Source organism: Cricetulus griseus, assembly GCF_003668045.3.
Source record: "Cricetulus griseus strain 17A/GY chromosome 1 unlocalized genomic scaffold, alternate assembly CriGri-PICRH-1.0 chr1_0, whole genome shotgun sequence".
NCBI classification, from domain to species: Eukaryota; Metazoa; Chordata; class Mammalia; order Rodentia; family Cricetidae; genus Cricetulus; species Cricetulus griseus.
Window position 1 is genome coordinate 180,164,295 of NW_023276806.1, and position 12,679 is coordinate 180,176,973.

Consider the following 12,679-nt stretch of genomic DNA (forward strand, 5'->3'; position numbering starts at 1 on the left):
TTAACTAGAGTTCCCACATTTCAGTTTATGGAACCTGTCTGTTCTCACACATTATCAATTTTTCTATCTTAAGAGCACTTAAAGTAATAGCCAAACTTACTTCAGTCTACTAATCCTGCATCTGTGTTACATCTGAATGAGATTCAGACATTGGATTTGTTACTTTGGACTGTCATTTGTTTTCTTCCCCATGTCTTATAACCGGTTTTGTAAAACCCCACAGGATGACTAAATAATAAAAGCTAAGATTTACATTGGGGGTATAGGTGATCTATTTTCCAAATGCCTATGGTGTACTTCCATCTCTGTCCTTCCTTGCCTTTGGACTTTCCAAAGTTCTCCTTCTGGACAGCAGCTGTGCCCTTGAACCCATGCAACCACAACTCTCTATTATGTTGGTGCCCTCCTGCAGTTCTGGTAATATGGGGAGAAGTAACATGTTTTATAGTCATGCTGATAAAATCTCAGCTCTTCTTCACAAAGCCTGTCTCTAGATTGTGATACCCACAACTATTTCCTAAAACCTGCTGACTATTTCTGTGAGACAAGAAGGTTAGTAAGACTACAGTTGGAGAATTGACATTCCCCTGAGAAAGAAAAAATTCCATCAGGTCATGAGGACTCAGCATTGTTTATAGAAAATGTTCAGAACATACTGTACAAAGACAGTTCCTTTTCTTTTCTTGGAAAAGTCAAGACAACTTTTCCTCTTCACTGGAGGAAAAGATCACTGAGTGGATCCCTATCTTAGATCACGAGAGCAGACAATTACACTATCAGACTCATCCCTCACTTGCCTCAGAATTTATCAAAATTGTAAGTTAAATATTCCAATAGATTGGTAGTGATGGCTTCTGCTACAACAAGAAATCATGGTGGACTTTATTTCCCCATCCTTTTGTTGAGGAATGGCAGTAACTAGGCAGTTAACTCTCTGATATGTCCAAGAAAAAAAAATCTGCTGCCGTGTAAAACTTTTTTCCTGAGAGCGTGGATATGACTCCTTTCAAGAATTTCATATTTTGGCCTGGTAAGCAGAATAGGTGTGTGCCTTGATAGTTAAATTGATGAGGCTGTCCACAACAGACACAACTCAGTGAGTCTGATCAAATGAATTTGATTGTCCTCCTTCAAACTGTAGCCATTTTCAAGAACATAAGCATAAGAAAGCAAGGATTTTTTTCCTAACTGCTCCTAATTCAATTTCAAACAAGGAGAATGTCTCACATCATCCTTCAAAAATGTTTAAAATTCTTGATAAATGTTTATGTAATTGGTGAGGATCTTCTATAACCTTCCAAGTGAAAACTATAACAAACCCTAATAGATTTAAAACAGTTTCTACATGCTAAAGGCCAATATGGAGTATATGATGAGAACAAAGGTTGCCTTGGTTACACAGCAAGACCCTATCCTAAAATACCACACACACACACACACACACAAACACACACAGACAGAGAGAGAGAGAGAGAGAGAGAGAGAGAGAGAGAGAGAGAGAGAGAGAGAGACTTATTCAGGCACTCATGCACACACACACATGTGCACACATATTACAATATGTTCAATGAGAAACATTCCACAATTATTTGCAATTATCTCACTTTAGTAACCAAGAAAAACCTTCAAGTTGCAGATGCAACCTGTTTCTTATTCTATTTCATTTCTTCTCCCCATCATTTTTTTATCTTAAAAATCCTCTTTAGGCTGGCAAGACAGCTCAACATTTAGGAGCATGGACTGATCTTCCAGAACAGGCAGATTTAAGTCTTAGCATCCATACTAGGCAGATCACAACCACCTATATCTCCGTGTCTAGGAAATCCTGTACCATCTCCTGGCCTCTTCTGATACTTCGTGCAGAAGGTGCACAAACATATAGGCAGGCAAAAACACACATACACATAAAATAAAAATAAGTGTCTTTAAAGTAAAAAAAAAACATCTTCTCAAAATCAGTTAACAGTAGGTTCATATTCTATGCTATTCTTTCCTTTTAATTTTATAATATATTTGGTTGCAATCGATCATTTTATTTTTCAAATAAAATCATTGTTATCATTGAAGTTTTTCAGGTATAGTGGTAACAAGTGTTAAAACACGGAGACATATATCTTGACATATATATGACATATATATAACAGCATATATCTTGAATCCTACTTTTAAGCTTTTCCCCTAAAATTTCTCAACTCATTATATTTTAAGGAAATCAATTGTCTTCCTTAAAGTAATTTTTCTCATTTGAGTCACTACATTATGTTCCAGTGTCTTAATTGACAGTTATATAATGAAAATCACAAATCAAATTGGAGTTCTAACTTAGTCCATTCAATAATCAATTCAGTTTCTGGTACTCACTCTGACTCCGTTCAATAGTAACTGGCATTCTCTTATCATCAAAGAACAGCAGGAAACCCTTTATAGAGTGTCTTTTCATCACACTGCCTGGAATTTCAGAAGACCATTTGGGTAGACTGAAGTCCTCCTTGACATTCGACTTGTCTGACTCCATAGACTGCAGTCCTCTCTAACATTCTGCTGTCTGACTCCATAGACTGGAGTCCTCTCTGACATTTTGCTTCTATTTGAATCCTTAGCCTCATCCTTTAATATCATCGGTTTCCTTTTTCTGGAATAGAAGTGAGTTGAAAATAAAAGCCATCCTTCCAGATTTCTGTGTATTTATTTTGACACACCAAATGATGCAGAAGGTTTTGAGAACCCATTAAGATCTTAACTGTGACCAAAATTATTTCTATGAGGCTCCCTTGATTGAGTTGTTGGCTTTGGACAAAATCATTTTAGTACTAGATGTAGATCTGAAGGTATATAATTTTGATTGCACCTCTAAACCAGAGTCTTGCAGTCACTTTTATGTTCTTTTTTTCCTCTTTGTGAACCCTGGGATTTGTTTGTGTTTACTTCTTTAAAGGAATAGTGAATATTATTTGAGTTACAACTAAAACTGTACAATGTATGTGCTTCTTCAGATTCATGCTTGTACAGTTTGCTACCAGGGTTCTCAAAACTTCAATTTAGAGTATAAAGAGCTGAATGTATATGATCTAAAATATTCTCAAATATTACGAATTCAATTATCTCAGTTTTCTGAATTTGATCTCAAATATTTTTTATTAGTTCAAATTAGGAACAAGCTTACTTCGTATGTCAATCCTTTTTCCCTCTCCCTCCCCTCCCCCAAAGCCCCTACCAGCTTCCTACACCATTACCCCTCTGCTCCACAGGGAGGGTAGGGCCCTCCATGGGGGCTCCCCAATGTCCACCACATCATCCTGGGGAGGGCCTAGGATGTTTCCAGGGGCTTCATGTGGGATGGGCTCTCAAAGTCCCTTCTTACACCAGGGAAAAATATTGATCCACAACATGGGGCCCCATAGAGTGCTGAGGCCTACTCATTGACACCCATATTCAGGGGTCTGGATCGGTCCTGTGCTGGCCTCCCAGACAGCAGTCTGGGGTCCATGTGCTCCCCCTTTTTCAAGCCAGCTGTTTCTGTGGGTTTCACCAGCCTAGTCACGACACCTTTGATCTTCATTCCTCCTTCTGTGCAACTGGGCTGCAGAGTTCATTTCAGTGTATATCTTGGGTGTCTGCCTCTGCTTCCATAAGCCACTGGATGAGGGCTGTAGGATGGCATATAAGGCAGTCATCAATCTCATTATCAGAGAAGGGCATTTAAGGGTAGCCTCTCCACAATTGTCTAGATTGTCAGTTGGTGTCATCTTTGTGGACCTCCTGAAATCTCTCTAGGGCCAGATCTCTCCTTGGACATGTAAAATATTCTTAAATATTATCAATTCAATTATCTGTGTTCTGAGTTTAATTTTCTAGCAAGTTATAGAACTTGAAAGATGTACCTGGAAGTCATGGGTTCTTGTATGTAAAAGACCTTCAAAATATATGTTTGTGGAAGTGTTTTCATATTTTATTGAAAGTCAATATAGAAATCAAATGTAAGAACAACACATTCTACATCTCAAAAGAATTCCTAAAATTTATTCCAGTTATAAATTACTGACTGCCTATCAAGAAACAGATATTATGTAGGGACCAATAACACAAAGGAGATAATCAAGGATACCTGACTACCTTCAAATCACTTCAAGCCAAAGAACTGAGGTAATGTACAGGTAAACAAATAAGTATCCCACATGATATTACAATAGTGGTATTTTATTGAATGAATAATTAAACATTAAATAAATTGGATAAATTTGTAAAAAAATTCTCTATTAAATGCATAGATATGTAGTCTCTCAGGTCATAAGCATCAACTAAGAAACAAAGTCTCAATAGTAGAATGATTTTACTTCTTAATATAAATTTTATTTTCTTATATGTTGCTTATACCTTATTCTAGTCATGGTAAAAGTAAGTCAAGAATAATTATGAAAAACAAATGTAAGTGCTTATCTAAATTATACGCAATTATGATTATAATTTCTCTTTTATAGTTAATTATTGATTATTCAACTTAATATTCATTAAAATTAAACACCATATTAAGCATGACTTTACAATGTTACTTTCAATCTCTATATATAGAATTTATTAATGTGTTGTAACAAACCTCCTAGAGAAATGTATTGTGTTAACTAAATTTCTATTATAATACCCCATAGTTGCTATCCAGTATTCAGATTTACATTAAATTCTATTGTTATCTTTTTATAAACTCCTAAAGTTAGCAACAGCATAGGAAAATATTCAAATAGTCCTTAGGAAATTCTTGAATCATAGAATATTTTCAGCTCTGTCAATTGAAGAGTATCTATGACTTTGCTTATTGGTTTTTAAAGTTGACACTATACAAATACTCAAAATTGCAAGACGATTCAAGATGGTTGCGGCCACCAGCCCTGGCAAGGCTGCTCTGAAGACGCTGAGGCTTCACAGAGGTGATTGAGTGGTGGACGATGAGCCCGCAGAATATCATTGGAAGAAGTGAAAAAAAAAGTCTGGTCTTGTGGAGAGATAATAGTAGTAGTAGTAGTAGTAGTAGTAGTAGTAGTAGTAGTAATAACTATTTAGTTTTTCAAGACACGGTTTCTCCGTGTAGCTCTGGCTATCCTGGAACTTGTTCTGTACACTCTGCTGCCTTACGTCTTAGCTGGGAAGATGCTTTTAAAAAACTGGTTTTACGGAATTCAACAAAAGGATGGTAGAAGAGAGTCAGGCACAGGAGAGAGAATTGTAACTAGAGACACAGTGGGGAGATAGGTATGGGAGTCGCGGTCACAGCAGATAAAGGAGCACATAGTGTCCTCATTCTGGAGACACTGGGAGTCTCAGGCCACCACCGGGCCCACCTCACCCCATAGCATCCCTTTAGCTCCACGGCCCACAGTCTGGTCCACAACATGGAGCCACGCCTCTCACCCTGCTAGAGGAATGAGAGCAATGCGCTGTGAGCTACACATGATGTTCATGTCTAATGTACCAGCAGTATGGCCAGTGCTAAAGGCAGGGTAGTGTACAGCAGCGGGGAGCTTACACAGGTCCTGCTGCTCAACACAGTGCCCAGCTGCACGACCACCCTGACTCTGAGGAACAACAAGATATACGATGTGAAAAACATTTCATTTTCTGGAGTAAGACTCCTCGCTCAGCCTTAACCCAGCGGGGAGAGCCTTGTTCCTGACCCAACTTAATGTGGCAGACTTTGTCGACTCCCCATGGGAGCCCTTAGCTGTTGAGAGGAGTGGATGAGGGTGGGTGGGCTCAGGGGAGGTGAGGGGGTCAGGAAGAGGGGTGGGAGGGAGAGCTTAGGTTGGAATGTAAAATGAAATTAAAATTAATAAAAAATGGATCACACACACACACACACACACACACACACACACACACACACACACACACACACACGACTCAGAAGGTTTCAGGAGACCATATTGCCATCCATGGTCATGGCTGCTGCCAGCTGATGTCTGTGATCCATGCTGCTGCCAGAGGCCATGTTCCTGGTCTGTATAGTCGCCTGAAGTCACATTGATGCCTATGGTCTGTGCTGTGACCATATTGATGTCCATGATACATGCTTCTGCCAGAAACCACGAGCAAGTCTATGATCGGTGCTCCCAATGGCTGCTGTGGTCAAGGAAGCTTCTTTTGCAGTGGTATAGATGACTGCCCGAGAATGAGAGGGATTGAAGAATCTTGGCTATACCTGGAAATACCTAAAATCTGAAAGTGGAGGACACACTTATGATTTTTTTTTTTTTTTTTGCTTAACTTGAAGTAGATGAATGCATGTCAAATCCAGATCTTGGCGCAGGAAGACACTACTTTAATCTGGGCCACACCTTCTTCTGGACACCCACATAAGAACATTAAGAAGGAACCTTATATTCTTTGCCTTCTTGCCCTAATCTTGCTAGCAAGTACATTCCTTCACTGGCATTAGAACCTACTTCTTCAGAATCCCAGTGAATACTGAGGACCAGCTGAGATATCCAGCCTTGTGGACTGAGAAACTACTGGATTCTTGGATTTTTCTGTTCACAGACAGCCATTGTTGGATTAGTTGAACTATAGCATGTAAGTCATTCTAATAAATCCATTAAATATATATTCATAATAAGTTCATAAATTCTGTTACTTAGAGAACCTAATTATTACAGTTTGTATTGATTTATACAGAAATGTTTATGAGAAAGTAATAAAACCAACAAGCAAAATACCTAATAATGCCTCAATACTCCATGCTGGTTTAAAATGTAACAGAGACCACTAAACTCACTGAATGTGTATGCCAGAGATGCAGTCCAGAAAATTCCATCATAGTTAGCTTCTCTGTATTTTGCACTCTATTTTGATAGCTGTTAGTGAAGGTCAGAAACTGGAAGATACACATATTTTTATTTTTAATTAAATAACAACAATAAGGATACTAAATGTTCATTCCAATTTTTGAGAATTTAGACATTATTTTTTTTTTTGAGACAGAGTTTCTCTGTGTAGCTTTGGAGCCTATCCTGGCACTCGCTCTGGAGACCAGGCTGGCCTCGAACTCACGGATATCTGCCTGCCTCTGCCCCCCGAGTGCTGGGATTAAAGGTGTGTGCCACCAACACCTGGTGAGAATTTAGACATTTTTAAAAAGTCCAAAGAAACACTAATATATTCTTTAAAAGATGAGTTTGTAGAGGTAAAATATATACAAGTATGATAAATTGAAAATGAAACCAGAGTAGAAAATAACTATATCAACTCATATTCCTTATTAATCCTATGTTTTGTTATAACTATATTCACACACACACACACACACACACACACACACACACACACACACACACACACACACACACACAGAGGAGCACACACAATCCACCTATACTAAACTGGTTTTATGTTTCATATGGAGAGAAGCTGAGCACTTTAAAATTCATTTCTTCCCAACATGAAATCATGGAATTAAGCAAAGGGTTTTCATTATAGAAACACTATTAAATCTTTTGCATCACAACTTCAGAGTCATTTTCTCCAAAAATGTACTAATGACCTTCCAGCTTAATGAAAATTAATTGCTATTCTACCTTGACGATTACACTGTGATCGATCAAGTTTAAAGATTCTGCAAGGGTCATTTGCTGCAATTCTGTTGCAATCCATTAAATCTGAAGCAGATGATAACCCTTAGCATATTCACATACTAGGGAATTCTGATGGCAGCTCTGAATGTCACTTTTTATATAAAAAGTGATACATCAAATTACTTTTTTTCTTAGCTAGTGAAAGAGGTTAGCATTTACTTATAGAAGGCATTCCCCACTGCACCAGTGTCTTCAATGCTCACACACTAACTTTAAAAAATTATTGCAGTTTTAAAACTTTTGTCTGAGCAGGCATGTGCACATAGGGGGAATGTGTATAGATTTCAGGGGGCAACTTGCTGGAGTCAGTTCTCTCAATTTACCATGTGGCTTGCGGGATATAGAAATCAAGTTGTAAGGCTTGACAGCAAGTGCCTTCACCCATGTAGCCCACTCAACAGCACAGACATTAATTGTGTAAACACAACGTTAAAATCAATGAAAATATACCATTTAAAATAGTGTCAAATGCAATAAATTAATGTGATAAATTTTATAGGAAAATTGGTCTACATCCTCTTTGAGTATGTTACTTACAGCAAACAATAAGAAAATAAAGTGTGTGCCCACTGGAAATAATAATTGCACAAAGTTTAATAATACTGCTAGAGTGTGACTAGAAGATGAGCACTGTACCTTGTGATTGGCATAGTTGCACCGCTAGAGCCAGTTTACAAAGCCCCTCATTACCTGAAGCTCTGGGTGAAATGCAGAATGGTGCATGACTTGTGGCTCTATGGTCTTACTCTTTAGTTCATGTCACAGAAACTGTGACACAGTCCAGACAAAGTGAGAGGTAGAAATGCATTTTCCAAGTCACAGTTTGTATCAACTGAAATTATGGGATCAACTTTTAAATATCTCTAGGAGTAGAGATAGGAAAACAAATAAATGAAATAAGGAACTTCAGTCTGTGACTACAAGACTATTTAGAATATTACATGGGTATTATATCTTTTAATTGAATGGTCACAATTAATGAGTACTTTTATTGCTTTCACATTTAGATAAGCATTCCAATAAACTGTGGGAAATTACTGGCCCCATCAAGATGGCTCAGTCTGTAAAGGTTTTGTCCCACAAGTACCAGTATTCAACTGTGAAAAAGAGACAGTTAGCATCACACACTCCCAGGTTTTTGTAGCTGAGAGTTGGAGCTGGATCAGTGAACTCTAGATTGAATGAGAGATCCTGTCTCAAAATATATGATCAAGAGAGCTAAAATGAGACACCTGACCTTCACCTTTGGAGTCCACCTGTGTGAAGTCCTTTACAGACATATATAAATATTGAAACATTTAGACACAAGGACAGGCCCACAGACCAAAAGATCGAGTAAATGCTAAGAAAAACTAAAATAATCCAAGGAAAACTGCTAAAGTTGTAAAGTTGTAGTTTTCACTCTGAACTTTTTTTTTTCTGGTTTTTCTAGACAGGGTTTCTCTGTGTCTTTGGAGGCTGTCCTGGAACTAACTCTTGTAGACCAGGCTGGTCTCGAACTCACAGAGATTCACCTGCCTCTGCCTCCTGAGTGCTGGGATTAAGGGCGTGTGCCACCAACGCCAGGCTTATTGTATTCTTTTTGACGGTTCCTAAGGTGTCACATTATATGCGTAATTTGACTGTGCTAGTGTTTTTTTTCTACCCTAGTTTACACACACACACACACACACACACACACACACACACACACACACACACAGTAATTTTTTAAGAATAAGCAAATTTATCTGTTAAAATAGAATTCAAAGTCAACATTGTTCATGGTGCTGTTGTTCCTTATTCCAATATGAAAGTTACCTTCCATCATCTAGTAGTTGTTTGATACAAGATGGCCTGCTAATGATTTTCCATTGCATATTTACAAGTTTTTCCAATTAAAATGATAAACATTTAATTTTAACCACATAGATAATTTCATTACACTTCTTTTGCAGTCAAATGCAGTCTGCATTTGGCAAGTCATTCCTAGAGTATAGCTTAAATTAATTGCCCCCGCACTTTAGGAAAGGACATAGAACTTGTTTATGCACAACCTTGTAAATAAGTCATACTATTTAAACCCCAAAAAGATCCAAGTGGCTATAGCATCCTATAACAGATTTACCGGGGGGGGGGAGGTGCCCAAATAGGTTTGAAACTAAGACAGTCTTTGATCTCTAGTTAGATAGGGAGATTATTGTGTCAGATTAAATCTTATGACATTCAAGAATATTATATTATATCCTTCCAAAAGATAAAGCCATTTATTTCTGGGTGGGGGAACCATGTCTCTTGAATTTTAGGCACAAAGCAATACCTTCATTCTTTTACTGTAATTGTCTTTCATCTCGGGAGCTGAAAATGGTTTATGAAAGGCACAGTAACTTTATCCTTTATAAAGAAACGCGGGGAAGATGGGCTTGTTTTCCTTTGGGGTGACAACCCGGGTCTGAAGCAGTGGCTACAGAATTGAGTAACCCAGACCTCAGAAGCGGTGCAAAGTTTCATTGCTGCACATTAAATGGGCACTGTGGTCACAGTTCAAGCTTCAGTCAGTTGCTCTCCAGTTTACTTTTTATAAAGGCAAATAGAATCAGACTTGAACAAAGGCTCTGTGCCTTTCAAAAGTGGGTCTTTTAACACAGATAGCAGGGCCGCGATAAGGGTGTTGAGGTGTACCTAGAAAGAAAGTGTGTGTGGGAAAAATACACGGGAGAAAAGAAATAAGAAACAGTGTGCCCAGTAACCTTCAATCAAAATCATCCATAGAGAGGATCATTTGGTTTCCAAGAGCTGACTAACAGAAGGCTTCAAGCCGCATGTGATTTGTATCATGGGACATTTGAAACCTTTGAAATACAGCTCATCTGCCATTGAACACAGGCATGTTTCTAAATTTTCTTTGAAAATATTTTGTTAGCAATGTAGACAGGATTTACCCACAAAAGGAGAGTGATTCCTGACATTCAGTGGATTAAGTTTCAAACCAAGGCAACATTACCTCCTGTGCATTGAGAGGACCAAAAGTGTTGTACATGCGACCTCTTCCTTTACCTTCCCGCTAGAAGAAAATCGGGTATAGCATGTAATGATTCTTTTACATTAACTTCAAGAAACAATGGAGATCTAGTCCAAATTTTTTAAAGGGGACATTCCAAAATGGTCATCGGGGCAATATGTGACTCCCTATTACAGGTGGGGTGGCCAAGTTCTCCGCTCCAGTTTACAGTCGGAACTGCTTGGGGTGATGGTTTTCATGAAAACGTAGGCAGGTTGGTGTTAGTTGTTTTCTTACTCTTTTGGGGGGCCTCCATAATGTTCCCAAATAAATCACACACGTAGAGGCTTATTATTATGAAGTCTAGGAGTTAGCCTTGCTTGCTTTTTGCCAGCTTTTCTTAAATTATTCCTACTATCTTATGCCTCTGGGCTTTTTCCTTTTGTTACTTCTGTATATCTTACTTTAACACTTATTTCCTAGCAGGCTGTGTGGCTGGGTGACTCCCTCGCCTTCCTTGTTGTACTCATCCTTCTTCTTCACCGATTTCTCTTCTTCTTTATTCTCGCTGCCTGCCAGCTCCGCCTATCCATTCTCCTGCCTCGCTATTGACCATTTAGCTCTTTATTAAATCATCAGATAGATAGGCAAACAATCACAGCTTCACAGATTTAAACAATACAACACAAAAATGCAATGTGTCTTTGCATCATTGAAACAAATGTTCCCCAGCATAAACAAATGTATCAAATCTTAAAATAATGTTGCATAACATATTAGAATAATGAGAGTCTTTTAAAAAGCTCATTGTATATACTGTCGCTTTCAACACAGATGATAAGTCTCATCTTAGATATTGCAGATTTTTCCATTTGAGATACACATACTTGAAATAAGAAATGTACCTTTAGGGCAAGGTATCAAAAGGGAAACAATGATGCTGAATGTATTTCCCTATTTTATACAGCCTTATACTGGGAATTAAACTAATGGTCTTTCTCATAGTAGAAAAGCATTCTACCACAGAGTTATAGCCAAGTCTTCCACCTTTTTAAAAATTTTAGTTCCTATTTGAGGCAGTATTTCTGTAAATGGCATAGGCTGTGTTTCTACTTACTCCTGAACCCAGGCAAGCATTGAACTTGAGATTTTTCCACCTTCCTCTCTTGAACAACTGGGATTACAGGCCTGCACTACCACTCAATGATTCTATTTCAGTCATGAAGAGAAGACTGTTAATCATGGAAATGTAGAATGCTATCTAAATAATAACTTCCACCTGATCTGGTGGTATATGCCTTTAATTCCAACATATGGGAATCAGAGGCTAGAAGTTCTCTGTGAGTTCAAAGATGAGACCAGCCTAGTCTACATATGGAGTTTCAGCCAGGACTACATAGAAAGGTGCTGTCTCAAAATTATAAATAAAAAATAAACAAAAATATTTATAAATAAAATAACTTTTTGCCAAGCAGTAAGGTGAATTTCAGACAAAAATGAGACATAAAGGAAAATGCCAAATACAGCTAATTTGCTTGAACTTCTAATTAGTAACATAGTACACCAATGCTCATGGACACAACAAAGAAAAAATTATCTGCCAAATCGTGAGCATATTTCAGAAGATCAGTGACTGGAAAGTATAAGATATGTTGAAGAAAAAAATAGCCGACTCCTACATTGAAGCACGGTGCTTAGGATCAAACCTGCAGTGGTGATTTGGAACTGCAGGTATGCATGGCTCCTGTCTACTTTAGAGTGATTCAGCAGTATCCAGCAGATACTCTTGGAAAATCCAGTGTACTGCGCTATTCTCTGTCACAGCATAAATACCAAGTCTCCCAATTGACTGGCATTATGGCACTTTTTGTAACCCTTATTTATGACTTTTAAATGAAAAACATTTGCCTGTTTCATACCATGGTTTCCCACATAAGCTGCACTATTTGGCTTTAGTTAAGAAGTGTTAATTATCTTCACACAGTCCCCATCATCCAGACCTTTGTGCCAGTGACCTGTCCAATATAAATAACATATGTATTTATTTTATTTGAACTCAAGACAGCCAGTGCAAAACACT